The following is a 14,246-nucleotide window of genomic DNA, read 5'->3' as shown; positions in this document are numbered from 1 at the left end:
CGACGAATTTCTGTCCGCCTAACCAGCTGTCGTTTAACAAACGACAGCTTGTGGAGTTCTACACTGCTACCAACAAAAGCACACCGCGCGCCTCTCCAAAGGGCAATCCTGTCGGATACCGCACGTCTGTTCTTTGTTTCTGTTGTCTCGCGTCAAACCGGGGCGCTTTTTTTTTTCTTGTATGTAAAATGCAAATACAAAATATTGCGCCTTGAAAACGTGTGCAGATTTGTATACGCAGTTTAGCGAGCTTAAAGGATTAAACACTGCCGCGACAGAATTTACAGCAATGAAACTACTTTGTTACGCGCAGGTTGCAGTACCTGCGCTGATGCGTCACACAGCACCGAAACGCCATTTGTGTCGACAGAAAGGTTGGGGACTCATTCACTGTAATAATCGGTGTTTGTACCTGGGACAAATGTAGATTTATCAAAAAGCGCCACTTTTCCGCTGGAAGTAGGGAATCACCACGTCAGCAACTTGCGGGCATTAAATTGTTCAGCAGCACACATCACCTTTTCGTCCCACCGGCTGCCTCTAACTCCGTGCCCGCCACTGGCAATAACATTTTGATTGTTTTTAGGCCCAGCCATCCGGTTCTTCCGATCTTCTGATGCCTAGTAGAGTCACGGCGTACACTGTGCAGTTGTAACCACACTTCTAAAAACACTCAGTGTTATACTAGCTTTTGCTCTGATACCGCTATAAGAGCGCATTCCCGGAACCTTGCGCCGTCCCGGTCGCACGTTAGGAACAAACAAACAAAAAAACTACGCCTGCTCAGTTCCAAACACTTAATTGTTTCTTGCTTCTGAAACAAGAAGCAAGCCTTGCTTCTGAAGTAGCACGTTATCTAATCATTGAAGCTCAGCTCCAGAGCATGATAAGTGCCCGGAATGATGGCTGCGGAACAGATGGTAAAAATATGGCAAATAATGAGGAAGTTCAAATCGTTAACGTGAAAACGTTTTCGAATTGCTTTAAGTTACCCATACACCGTTTTCCACAAAACTCCTCCTCCCTCCTCTCCCCATTACCTCTCCACTTCCCGCCAAACATCATCTATGTCTGTATGCAATGTATTTTGAAAGCACACGCGGCTCTGTGCGTGATCCGCCCCTATGGAAAGGGGCGGCTGCAAAAACGCCGGAACTTTTTTTTTTTTTTTTGCTTCCACCAAAGCAGTACAAGATGTTACTCCAAACAGCCGGCACGCGGGAGCACGCAGTTCTTCAGGCAAGGCCCCTTGACGTTTCAGACCATGCCATCATATGATGAGTACTCCCGGGCTACACTCCGGACCAACCCCGAGCGCTGTCAACCAGCAGGGTTCCCAAGGGGGCGTCCCTCAACGCGGAGCGTCGTGGTCTTTCTCTAACCGCTTGATGGGTGCTCTGGAAGAAAGGAAACATAAAAAATTAGAACTTTATTCTTTCCAGCCTTTGGTTGTGACATTCTTAAGCCAGTCAAGAGTTAGGCCATTAACGGACTAGCTAGCACAGTGGTTATAGTAATCACATTCTGTTTTGTCCAGTACTGCCGCTATAGGAGTGACGAAAATGATTTTTTTTAAGTGTATGCTTGCGTGCCTTGAAAACAAGAAAAAATGAACAAAATTAACTATGAGGGCAAGGTTTGTTAAGTTTATTTTTTTTCTTCAAGATTTGATCCAGACGCTTTCGTTAAAAGCAAACAGCACCAGATCAAATAAATTGCCAAGGCTATCGTTCCCAAGGGGTAAACTTCTTGTCGAAAACTTCTTGTAACAGAAAATTACGAAATACAGTGTTTTTATCGAGGTTCCTAGCATATGCATTAAACTTGCTGCAATGGTAATGGAACGGTGCAGGTGATTTGCACGGCTTCAATGGTCATATGAGACTGTATCAGCCGCACAAGCTCAACCGAGCGGAGATTGAGAAATAGTCGTTTACGCTTTCGTACATCAAAGCACGGGAAGACGTTCGCGGTACACCCGTAGAATCTGCACCCCATTACCGTTCTCGTAATTCGATTAAAAATAAGTTATCACTTCTTTTTCGCCATCAGTGAATGGGCAAAAAGTCCCCTTTCCCGCAAAGCATGTGATCTTTTTGTGAGCTGCTCGTTCTCTCCTGTTGGCTTTCCGCGCCCCTTCCGAGATGCGCTAAAAAGTTAAATACGGGCTTTCACTGCAGGACTAATTCATCGATATTTTTGAAGCTGCCTCTTTCTTTATAAAGGCGTGTTAGAATTAGCCATATCATTTAGGCATATAGTATACCAAAATTAAATACTCATGCTCTAAAATCTGTTACCCCTGCTACCGAACCAAACTTGCGAGACAAATTTGTCAGCTTTTTCTTCAGGTTCTTTGAAATTTGCCAATACCATTCCATTCTTCTCAAACATTAGTGTCTCGAATTTTCCTGACATTTTCAGTGTAGGCATTGTTGTCCGTATTGTTGGCACGGGAGCAGCTGATTTGGAGGAAAACCTGTGGCGGGCAATAGACGGGATGCACGCGTTATCTAAAAGCTGTCTAGGAGAAAAGGAGATAGCGAGATGTATTCCAATCCACGCAGCAGTAAGAAAACACACTGAACACGAGCGCAAATCATGGAGAACGTTTCATCTAACTTTCTCATCCGAATAATACTTACGATATTAAATTGTACGCGTGAAAGCCAGTGCCAAGATGGTGTAGGACATATTGTAGGCTCTCGTAATCATTAGGCCAGTTCTGAGGTAACCTACATAAATCACTCGAATCTAGCCTTGTGCGAATAGAAGAAAGGCGTTGGCAATTACCTCGCAGCCAATCTTAGCGCCTAGGCCAGAATTAGCTCCTAGATGGATGTATTTTTGCAACAAACGGCCGTACCAAGTCCTGTCTCATTTCAAGCCCCATTGGCGAAACAATATGTCTGGAAAATCATGAAGCCACCTACCAAAAAGGGAATTATGGTCGGAAAACTGGGTTGCGGCGAATATGAGGCATTCTGGCTACAAATGGCCCTAAAGACACGTGAATGAGCATCTAAACTATCCATAGCTCTTTTCCATACACCTTCGTTCAGCTATTCACAGTACGATAAGCGTTTTTAAACGCGACTGACTCCTCAACAGCTATTCCATTTGCATTTGTTACACCACAGAAGCTTTTGTTAACTAAGAACATGTTTCCGGGAATTTTTAAGGGGACGAACATTCGGCCTCTTAGTAGCCAAGTTGTGTCATAGCGACGGCTATGTGACGGGTTTCTTATAGGCACATCAGGCCGCAGTGCGCCGAATGTCGCAGCCGTCCACGGTGGCACCACAAGAATGCACTGTGGAGGGCTAAAGCGCATGCGTAGTCAAAGACGGCTATGGGACGGGTTTCTTATAGGCACATCAGGCCGCAGTGCGCCGAATGTGGCAGCCGTCCACGGTGGCACCACAAGAATGCACTGTTGAGGGCATAAGCGCATGCGTAGTCAAGCACTCACGGGCATGCCAGAGAATAAGGTGCGTCTCTCTACATGGGGGTGACGGGCTTCCCCTGGCTGGCCGCCACAACACGAGCGACGACCTGATTGGAAAGGAGGAACATCAACCAGTGAGTAAGTGTTCAGTCACCAAGAACACATCTATTTAGCCACAGCCTTACACTTCACCCAGCAGAATGTTTGCTATATGTGCTGTCGAAACAGACAAAATAACCCACGTTTCATCGAGAAACGAGGAGATAGAAGTGAAGTTGCTATAGGTTTAACAAGACAATCAAATATTTGGGCCTGGGAGTCGAACCTGGGGCCTACGAACATGAGCGGAGCAAGCAACCCACCCACCCACCACCGCCGATCTACGGTTCTGGCTGACTAAAGTTGGACTTAGCGGATGCGTAGTGGCCTTCGACTTAAAAATGTGCGGTGGAAACATGTACTGAGGGCTACAGTAGTAGTACAGTCAAATCTCGGTACAACGAACACCATATTAACGAACTTTTCAGATTAACGAACATTTAAGAAATCCCGCGCTCACTGCTTATACTTCCAATGTAAAATTACAGTCGAACACGGATATATCGAACACGGGTATATCGAATTATTGCCTATATCGAACTCATAAATTATCCCCTTGAAAATTCTGCGTAAAAGTATAGGAATTCGTACGTTTATATCGAACCGTATTTTTCCCGACATCGGGTATATCGAACGCCGCGCGAGCTGGAAGGTGCTCTTCGGCGGTCGCTGCACCCCCGATTGAGGTTCAGGAGGATGTGGAGGAATGCGCGGGCATGGCGAAGACTGGCTCGCGTAACTAATCCCCCCTACCGGAACGAATTTGCGCTTGCCCAGTCGGGCCCCGCTACCGGCCGCCGTAGCGTTAGCGGACGGAGCCCGGTATGCTAAATCTCTCTAGGCACACAAGCCCGAACGCTCGGAAAATGTTACAGTGTGAGGCAGGGGTACCCCGAATGCGCACGTCTTTTTTTTTTTTTTTTTTTTTTTTGCAGCTGCGTACATTCCTCGGCTTGCCGAAAAAGTTTTTTTTTTCTCTCTCTCTGGGTCTGTCTTCCCCCGATGACGTCTCGGGAAAGGGAAGAGGGAACGAAGGCGCTGGCGGAATCCTCCTTCTTTTGCATTTTGCTGCTGTTGCTGCTGTTTGGGGAGTTGTCCCGCACCTTTCGGAGATCACTGTTTCTCTCGGAGATGACCTTCGCGAGCGCTTTTTTGGAGTCCGTTCAGACAGCCTTGGAATTGTTACCTTCAAAGTTATTGTGGTACGTGCGCGTTGTTCTTCTTTTGCGTGCGTGTTGTGCATGGTGTGCGAAGGCGCAGCGTACTGCTGGAATTTTCTAGTTGTGCAGCCTCAAGAAGATCGAGACCAGCGTCTTTATTTCATTTCCTGGGCGAAGGAGCAGGCCAAGATCAGTGATTTTTTTTTTTCACGGAAATAAAGCGTCCTGTTGCGTCGTGAGTGCGGAATTAGTTGTCATTCTTGAATGCGACGATCGGTAAATGCTCGTCCGCCGTAGGTGAGGTCTCAGAGCCCATATTTTTTATATCGAATTTTTCATATATCCAACTAATTCGCGATCCCCTTGGAGTTCGATATATCCGTGTTCGACTGTATTTCACTACTACGAACTTCAGAATAGCGAACTTTTCAAAATAACGATCCTTTTTTTTTAACTGCGTGCCATATTGAGAACGCCTCAGTACTACGGACTGTTATTTTGAAGTCCGGAGATTCTTAGATTTTAGTGAAACAATCGCGGCAACCGGAGCCGTAGGCTAGCAGACGACATGGCAAAGCGCAGTAAGCGGAGGCCTTGCACCTTGCTCCACAGAAAGCGCAAGCCGATATGAGGTTTTAAGGGAAAAAAAAGGGAGAAAAAAAACGAAGTCAAAGTTAAAAGCAGAAAAAAAAATGAAGGTTTCGCGCCCTTTTTAGGGAAGGCGCTGGTTTTACGGGTGCTGGTTTTACGGGTGCCATGGAGCGCGGAGGCACGCCCAGAGGTTATCGGGGCTCAGAAAACCTGGTGCAATGTGGGAGGAGAAAAACTAAACGCAGAAAGGAACTTTTCTTTTACTTTTTTTTTGCCTGCCGTTTTCAGATGCCGCAGACAGGGCGGAAGCCCGGCTTACATCGGCACGACAACGTGATAGAAACGCAAGCCGGCTATATTTTTTTCATCCGTGACTTGCGTTCGCGATGCCGAAGGCGGTACAGCACAATATGCAGGTTGTGGCAACCTCCGGCGTCGCTCGGCTCGCTATCTCCCCATGTTCGAAACGGGAAAAGGGTTGTTGCTCATCTGCACAAGGTTGTAATCGCAACAACTTACAATGCCCGAGGGTCTTCAGAGGCGCGTTGAGACCAAGGACAGTTGTGGTTGTCACGTGAGTGCAAACGGAACACACTAATGGAACACTGTCTTTCTTTTATTAGAGGAGGGAAGGGAGCGCAGGCTGCTTCCGATGGCTGCATCTATCTTTTTTTAAAACCCACTGCATTATAAGTGCACAAGCTTATGCATTGATCTCTATGGGAGGCCTACCGATGGCCCGGAAAACCCGCGTTATATCCGCACTATGTATAAGCGGTTATGTTATAAGTGATATACACTCTAATTTGTTGTCTTAAATTTTGCGATTTTCACTACAACGACCTTTCAGAATAACGAGCGATTTGCCGCGGCCCCCTGAAGTTCGTTATACCGAGATTTCACTGTATGATCATGCCAATCATAAAAATAACGAAGCACGTTTACGATAACAGCGTGTGTAGGGATAAAGGAAGCAGGGACATCTTCCACGTCCCTCTTGCACATCTCAAGCTCACCACTCAAGGAGCGACGCAACTAAGCAGACTTCATTTATTGTAGGGTTTATTAACGTGCCGACGCAGCGCAGGCGAGTAGTCGCGCCGTAGTGGAGGGCTCCGGCTTAAATTTGACCACCTGGGGATCTTTAACGTGCGCCGAAATAACTAAGCAGACTTCAAGCTAATTCATTTCCACACGCCGCATAGCTGCTTCAATTATACAATTATATCATATACAATTATACAATCACGAATGCAACTTCAGCAGCGGAACGCCCGATACCCTATAGCACATGTAATGCGGGTGTAAAGGCGCTAAGGAACTCCCGAAAACCCTGGCGCCATCTCCGGAGAAGGAGGCCCTGCTGACCGGAGCGGACCTGGAGAACCGGCGTGGCCTGGTTAACCGGGCCGTTTGTGTTGTGGTAACCATGGCATCCCGGACTAGCGACGCCAACCACCTGGGATGATCACTTGAAGACCAACATTGCGGAAGGACATCCCCCTCTCCATTAACCGCTTGGGGAGAGTAAACATTTGCACAACTGCTACTACTACTACTACTAGTAGTAGTAGTAGTAGTAGTAGTAGTAGTAGTAGTAGTAGTAGTACTACTGTTTTCGATTGTTCGAACACAGTCAAGCCGCCGTCAAGGCTGGAATTGCGTGCAATGGGCTTATCGGGGTTTAGATTTTAAAAAAAACAATCTAGTGCCTCAACCTGCTGCAGCGTAATTTTCTTAAAAGAGACTCTAACCAGTGCTCTAATAGAAGTCCGGTCTAGAATTCGGAATATAAATGCTATTCTCTGCTAGGAACGGTGCAAACAGAACTTATTAAAACATTTCACCGAACAATTTTCTCTAAAGACCTTGCCGATTGTTTTGCAATCATTTCTTTGACGTTATAGCGCCACACAAAGTCACTAGACAGAACGAATTTGAAAAAAAAAAAAAAAAACTTTGAGGATACCTAAACGGTTTGAATGGGTAGTGAATGCGAAAGCACTAATGTTCAATGAACGCCGCTGAGTCTCCTTCCACTTTTGAGCTGCGAGTAAGTGTGGCTGTTGCGCCGCTGTGTGAGGTTAGCGGAGTCCATGCTTGATATGATGTGCAGCCGTTGCGGAACACCGCGCTATCAGCCGCAACTGCGCTCCGCTTTTCACGTGGCTCTGCGTAGGTGGAGGCGTTTCCTAGAAGCGCAGTCCATTACGTGTGTTTTATTAGCAGTAGCATTATTCTTGCGCGGCTTGCCCTGCGAAACGCATCACAGACGCCTGGGAATAGGTTATCGGCTTCTGACGCTGACTCCGACGTCCTCGCTCAATGGGCCATTTAATGCATTCGCCATAACATCGCCGCTAGAGAGGGTACCCAAAACATATGCAACAGAAATAAATCACGGCAGCCAACGGGGTTATAACTGTTGGTAACTTTCAGTTCCCAAGCGACGTCCCATCACCTGCTACCCCGATTCAATTATCAAACGTATTTTAAATGAAGATTACCAGCCACCCATTTTTACTGCTAGGATAAAGCAACCATGCAGGTTTTATCATGCTAATTCACGCGCAACTATTCTCAATCGCGAACTAAATTTAATCATGTCTAGTTTCTCACACTCGTTTGGACAGTGTCCAAGTCAACGCGCTCGCAAAACAATAAAAATATTCCAATCCAATATACCTCTGGTCGAGCCACCGCGTATTAAGAAGGGTTCGGTGACTGCACGAAGAAGGTTTGGCGATAACTAGTATTTACTTCTCTAAAACTTATCTTGCCTGCATTGTCAGGGTTCCTTATTATGATTCCACCCAGCTGACCAGCCACTCGGCCGACAGCCTGTTCATGAACGTAACCGTAAGGCTGTGTCCAGACTATCGACGCAAAACCCATATCGTGATCTATGGACGCAAAAAAAAACGGCGTGTCACCCAGTTCGGTTGGCTGAGACGTGACATGAGTGTTTTGCTTAAAGTTTATTTATTTGTTTATTGATTGATTGATTGATTGATTGATTGATTGATTGATTGATTGATTGATTGATTGATTGATTGATTGATTGATTGATTGATTGATTGATTGATTGATTGATTGATTGATTGATTGATTGATTGATTGATTGATTGATTGATTGATTGATTGATTGATTGATTGATTGATTGATTGTAGGGTTTAACACGACGCCGCAACGCGGGCGATGAGGCCCGCCGTAGTAAAGGGCTCCGGGTTAATTTTGACCACCTGGGGATCTTTAACGTGCGCCGAAATCTCTTACTCACTGGCGTTTTTGCTTTTCGCCTCCATCAGAAAAGCGGCGGCCGCAGCCAGGAATCGAACCCGCGACCTCGGGCTCAGCAGCGCAACGTCTTTGTTTAAAGTTATTACAACAGTTGTGGCAACAGTCTGAACCCAGCCTAATGGGTGCGAACAGACGCTTAGGCTATGTTCACGCTACTGATGCACCAGCCATTTCGTGACCTGCGTACAATCGGTGTTAAATGAAACACGAACACGAAAATATGAATCAGAACACAAAAATAGCGCGATTTTATTCCATACAAGTAAAAATGACGCGTGGCTGGGTTACAAAAACAAAGTCCGGAAATGTGGCTTTCCCAATATACCAATAGCGCGCCATTATTAGACCTCAACGAACAGTATTTCTCAATTTTGCGTATTTTGATTCCGATCTTCATGTTCGCGTTTCATTTGACGCCGATAGAACATGAGAATAAGCATTTCACGCAATTCGATTGGCTGACGTAACGTGACCTTAGGGTTAAAAAAATATTAGGGCACTTGCAGCACGAGTCAGAACCGGGCGTTGACCGTCACTTAAAAACACGCAATCAACTCACCTGCGCGAAGTCCGGAAAGGCCCCGCAGGCGAGCTTGGAGAAAACCAGAACATTGTTGATCTTGACCTCGAAGCATGCTGCAAATGCCAAGCTGCATATTTAGTAAGCACTATCATGCTCGACAATCTCCGTCTGGATCCTCAAAGGGGGCAGCAAGAGAAAAAAACAATCTTGTTTAATCTGAAATAATGGGCCTTTGGAAACTCACTAAGCTCTGCTCCAACCAAGAAACACATTCTAATCGAAAAAAGTAGCAGTGGCTTAGCTAGGCTTTGCAAGGATATACGTAGCGTGAGCTAAGGTTCAGCAATCCAATGCAATCCAATCCAGTGCAGTCCATTCCAGTCCAGTCCAGTCGCTGCTCCTCGCGCATGCGCAGCACGGCTCTCCAGGAGCCACACGAAACGGCTATCAAGCGGCTCCGGCGCAGCGTCTTGTCTACTGCGCAACGGGGGCGCACAGCTGGGCACGCGCCGGCGCCAGTGCATCTGCCGCGGCTATGACGTCACTCCTCTGGAATGCGCAGACCAGCGAATGTGCAGATTGATTGATTGATTGTAGGGCTTAACGCGCCGACGCAGCGAAGGCGATGAGGCGCGCCGTAGTGAACGGCTCCGGATTAATTTTGACCACCGGTGGATCTTTAACGTTATGTGCAGACCCAATTCTCTACACACCCGTACTCCAATTGGATTAGATTTCCAATCCGATACAATCCAATTTAATTCAATCCAATTCAATCCAAACGCTGGCTTCCACGTGAACTTCGTGCACAACTTTCCACAAACAGCAGTCGGCCTTTCCTTAATTCCACGTCAACACAGAAGTATTTCCCTTCCAGTTTCATCAACTCACTTTTGCGGCCTACGATGCCCACCACGGTGGCGTTGGGTACTCTGTTCAGGATCTCCTGTCGCAGAGACTCAAAGCGAGAACCGTACCCTCATCCGCCACTGGAAGGGAAGAGAATTCACCGGCAATTTCACTGTATGAAGGTGGTTGAAGGGGGTTGAGAAGGCGGTTGTGCTATTACTTAAAGGGGCACTAAATCAAAATACGGCTACGCTCCATTTAAAGAATTAGCGTGTGGTAACTCGGTTCACCTCCATTCTCGCAGCGAAAGACGTTTTTAAGCGAAAAACGTACGGATTCCTGAAACACTTTTAAATTTTGCGATGATGTGACGTGGTATGGGCAAAAGTGGCGTAATGCGGGCCAGCGCTAAAACACCGCAATCAGTGTGCTAACCACGTTAGCATTCAGGTGATGCGATCAAACGATTCTAGAGGCCCCACTTCAATCATCTAATCACGTTACGTAGAGGTGGGTAGGGTTGGCGGCCGCCAATCGCACAAACAAGATTCTGTGAGGCCTTAGAGATGTCGCCGCAATGTGCCTGTAGACCCGCCACTGCTTCGCATGTTTTCTTTTTTTTTTACATGTCGATTATTTTGTACAAGTTTAAGATAAAGTTGGAATCACTCCTATCGGGACGAAGCAGTCTTTTTAATGAACCAGACTTGCATTTTATCTTCATGGTGGTTTCAAGATACCGATGTTCATTCTATGTAACTACGGTGATTACTTTCCACATTGTTTGTGTAACTACACAGAGAGACAGTTTGTACTGTGTTTTTAATCATCACTTTTCGTCTATTTAATTTTGTTTCGCAAGTGATGGTGCCCTTTCACCGATGGCTCCGGCATCAGAGACGACGCGGGAGTAAAGCGGCACGAGCGCTTGGTCGCCTTACCAGACATCGCGCACTACGTATACATTCAGAGAGACGCAAAGCTCTCACGCATGCAGCGATATGCGTTTGCTTTGGCGATATGCGTTCGCTTTTGTTGCGCGCTCTTCCCAGCCAGCCAACTGCCACAAACTACACGTATTAATGGCGCGCTACTTAAAGAACCGAGAATGTAGTCAATGTCGCTCAGTTCAGAAGCCCCGCGCGAGGACAATGCTGGTGGCGAGAAAACAATGGTGTGTGGAGTGGAAGTTACTTCTTTCAAGGAAATAGAAATTATAGCCCGACGGCTTCGATTTAAACCGCACAGCAAGCTAAATGGAGCTTTAGTAGCTATACGGGCTCATTTCCTTCTTTTCTTGCCAAACTGTCACGATCACGAACTCGGGTAAACTTTATCGTATACTATGAGATAGCATACCGTAACATAACATCAGTGGCACAAGCAAAAGAAAGGTATTTTATTGTAATTACACAGGTACCCCTTTTCGCCTTTGCTTTGTTACACGGACGTTCAAAGTACACACTGTTAAAAATGGTGATTCGGGACATGTATAAGCAAACTTGTACAGTTCTGGCCGTTGAGGTGCATGCGTTCACTATTTACAAGCTTTGCTTTTCACGTAATTTGATATTTTTAATTATGGGGGTTTACGCACTGAAGCCACACCTTGGACTTGAGACGCCGTAGTCGATGGCACCTCCGGATTAATTTTGACCACCTGGGGATCTTTAGCGTGCGCCGAAAGCTCGACACCTTCGCCTCTTCGTTTTTCACTGATCGTGGCGACGGTCGCACAGGACCGCTTTTGGCGTCGCTTCCTCCGACCAGCGTGCGACGCCAAAACCGGTCCTGTACGAGCGTCGTAACGATCAGTCGCATCTCAATCGCATGCTCTGGTCGTGCATGCGTCTCACGCTTAAGAGCACAAAGACCGCGCCTTGCCAAGATGCATGCGGTCGCTGGGTCAATAACACGTGCAAGCAGGCCACGTAATAAAAGTTGTGTGTTATTTCGGAAAATAAAGTAGTCGTGCGTACAGCCATTCAGGTGGGATAGCACGACGACGTTCATCTAGATTCAGCCAAAATTGTTTTAATTGTGTTATCCGCAGGCGGGAGGTCCCGCCTGCGGTTCTTACCGTGGGACCTCCCAGTGCCTCTGTACCCGTTCACGTTTCATGTTCACGCTTGGTCAATAAAATTCTATTCGAATTCAATTCGAATTCAAATGATCTAATTATTTCACTTTCCTCTCTAGTAATAGCGTATAACGAGAGAATAACGACAATAGAATAACGAGAGTGAAACTGAACTGACCAGTATTCAATGTAAACGGTGACCGGAGCCGTGCCTGCCATCCCGACGTTAGTGAAACCTGTAAAGGAAAGAAACCCGGGGCCAGAATGAGTGCACTGGGAGGACATAAATTGACTGACAGGGCTTAGCAACCACCCACGTGAGCCTTACTTTGAACGTCCACCTACGGCAGCGACTGATCTCAGGAAATCGGGAGCAAAAAATCTGGGGTATGATGGAATCTAACAGCGAGCAAAGGAATCCTGGGTCGATGATTATGATGATGATAGTTATGGTGCGCTGAATGTATTTGGGCGATTGGCTGGCTCATAGAGTTTCATACTAATATACGCTAGAGGGGACACTGGCGCTGCAATCGTTCAACCACCATGGGGCTGATCGTGATTGCACCAATTCTTACGCAATTCGCCATGTTTTTTTTTTGTTTTGTTTTGTTTTTGCATAAGCCAACGTAAGTAATCATTGACGTGATGCAGGTATAGCTCTGACGACATGCAGTGTAATTTGACGCTTCACTCATAAAGATCACAACTAAGGCATCAAATATTGCCCATAAAATATATAAAAACCTTTGGCATGTATTGTAAACATTTAGACGGTAGCTGAGGTTGGCAAGGGAAACACATTTTCGCAGGTCAGAATTGGCGTCAACACCACAAGGCGATCGAGTAACGTTGATCCAAAAGCGAGCGAAATGGGGATGTTGAGCATCACACAATTTTTTGTCGTATCTATTTATTTCTTTCAATCGCTTTTAGTAGCATAGTTGGGCTCTCTGCTTCAATGCAATCTTTGTTACGTTATCACCATGGGTTATCACATACACGGCCGCTACCGCCACCACGCCATCGTCTGTTGCTATGTTACAAGTTTATGGCGGGATCACATAAAAAGACGGCCGCGACCACTGGCCGCGACCATCGCTTGTATGACGCATAAGAGCAGCGAAGCGCTACGCCCGATAACCGCGGAGCGTACCGATTCACTCATTCGTCAATCTCAACTTCACTCAGCGCTGTAATGAACAAAGAAGTCACTTTTCTTTGTTATTTTCATCGAATTTCATACTAATATATACTAGAAGGAAATCTGGCGCCACTGTCTAGGGGAGCCGCGCTGCGGCTAGCGTTCCGTCATGTACTGGCCAGGCACGTTCCACTTGTCCTCGGCATGGCCCACGAACAGGCTGAAAAGTTGCCTCTGGCTGCGAAACAGCAACAATATTGTTTTCTTATTATAAAATTGAACCTCCATAAGGATTAATTTGTCAGTGATTATGTAGTAGCTTCATGCACGATGAACAAGAACAAAATGCTGCACTTTACGGTTGATTTTGGCTTTGAGACAAAAAGCAGCCATATAGCTAGCTAAGCCAAGCAGGTGAGGAACGTCGGTAGTGGCAATGGCGCCGCCCACGGCTGCCCGCGACTGCAGAGACAGATTTCCCTCTAGTATATGTCAGTATGAAACTCTATGGTTATTTTTCTCTTGATTTCGATCATGTGACCCAGCAGCTTTGTAGGACGAGTGTGGACAAATGCCATGCATTGGGTTCTCTTTGTTATGGAGAGGCTTGTACTGCCCTCTTATGTTGCGGTGACACCAAACAAATAATTTTTATTTTATTGCCAAACATAAAAGCAAGATGCTGCCCGTTATTTGTATGCTCCGTGATTGCTGACTTGGAAACAGTCGAAACTACTATTTATTTAGGTAGAAACCATCCTTTAAACTGCGCGTCATGCGAAACTGCGCCTGCTGCAAATTGACGGACATTTCGCGGCGCCGAAGGTAATAGAGTTTCATACTAATATATACTTCGGTCCCTACGGCCCTATTCTCGACTGCACAAATTGCCCGCAATTCGCCATGTTTGCCGGCAATTTGCCGAAAGTATTTTCTGATTGGCTTTCAATTTTGTTCACGTGCTTCGGGTTGACAAAGCGGTTGTGTGCTGTCATCATTTTGACGTTTCATGACGTTTACGGGCACCAGTACTAAAGTTTGCCTTATTTCG

The 14,246-nt window shown here is 46.4% G+C and overlaps 1 long non-coding RNA gene across 1 annotated transcript; it reads right to left on the bottom strand.

Annotated features, from left to right (window-relative positions):
* Positions 1-1,257: 1,257 nt before the first annotated feature.
* Positions 1,258-12,309, bottom strand: LOC144137710 (uncharacterized). The gene is made up of 5 exons (XR_013315715.1): positions 12,230-12,309; positions 10,014-10,111; positions 9,159-9,235; positions 3,473-3,555; positions 1,258-1,397 (listed from the first exon to the last, which is right to left on the bottom strand). It is a non-coding gene; the product is annotated as an uncharacterized LOC144137710 (long non-coding RNA).
* Between the last annotated feature and the right edge of the window lie 1,937 nt (positions 12,310-14,246).

The sequence above is a fragment of the Haemaphysalis longicornis genome, unplaced genomic scaffold (genome assembly GCF_048455015.1).
Source record: "Haemaphysalis longicornis isolate Haplotype H1 unplaced genomic scaffold, Haemaphysalis longicornis Haplotype H1 scaffold_47, whole genome shotgun sequence".
Classification (NCBI taxonomy): domain Eukaryota; kingdom Metazoa; phylum Arthropoda; class Arachnida; order Ixodida; family Ixodidae; genus Haemaphysalis; species Haemaphysalis longicornis.
This window is presented reverse-complemented; position numbering and strand designations above follow the sequence as displayed.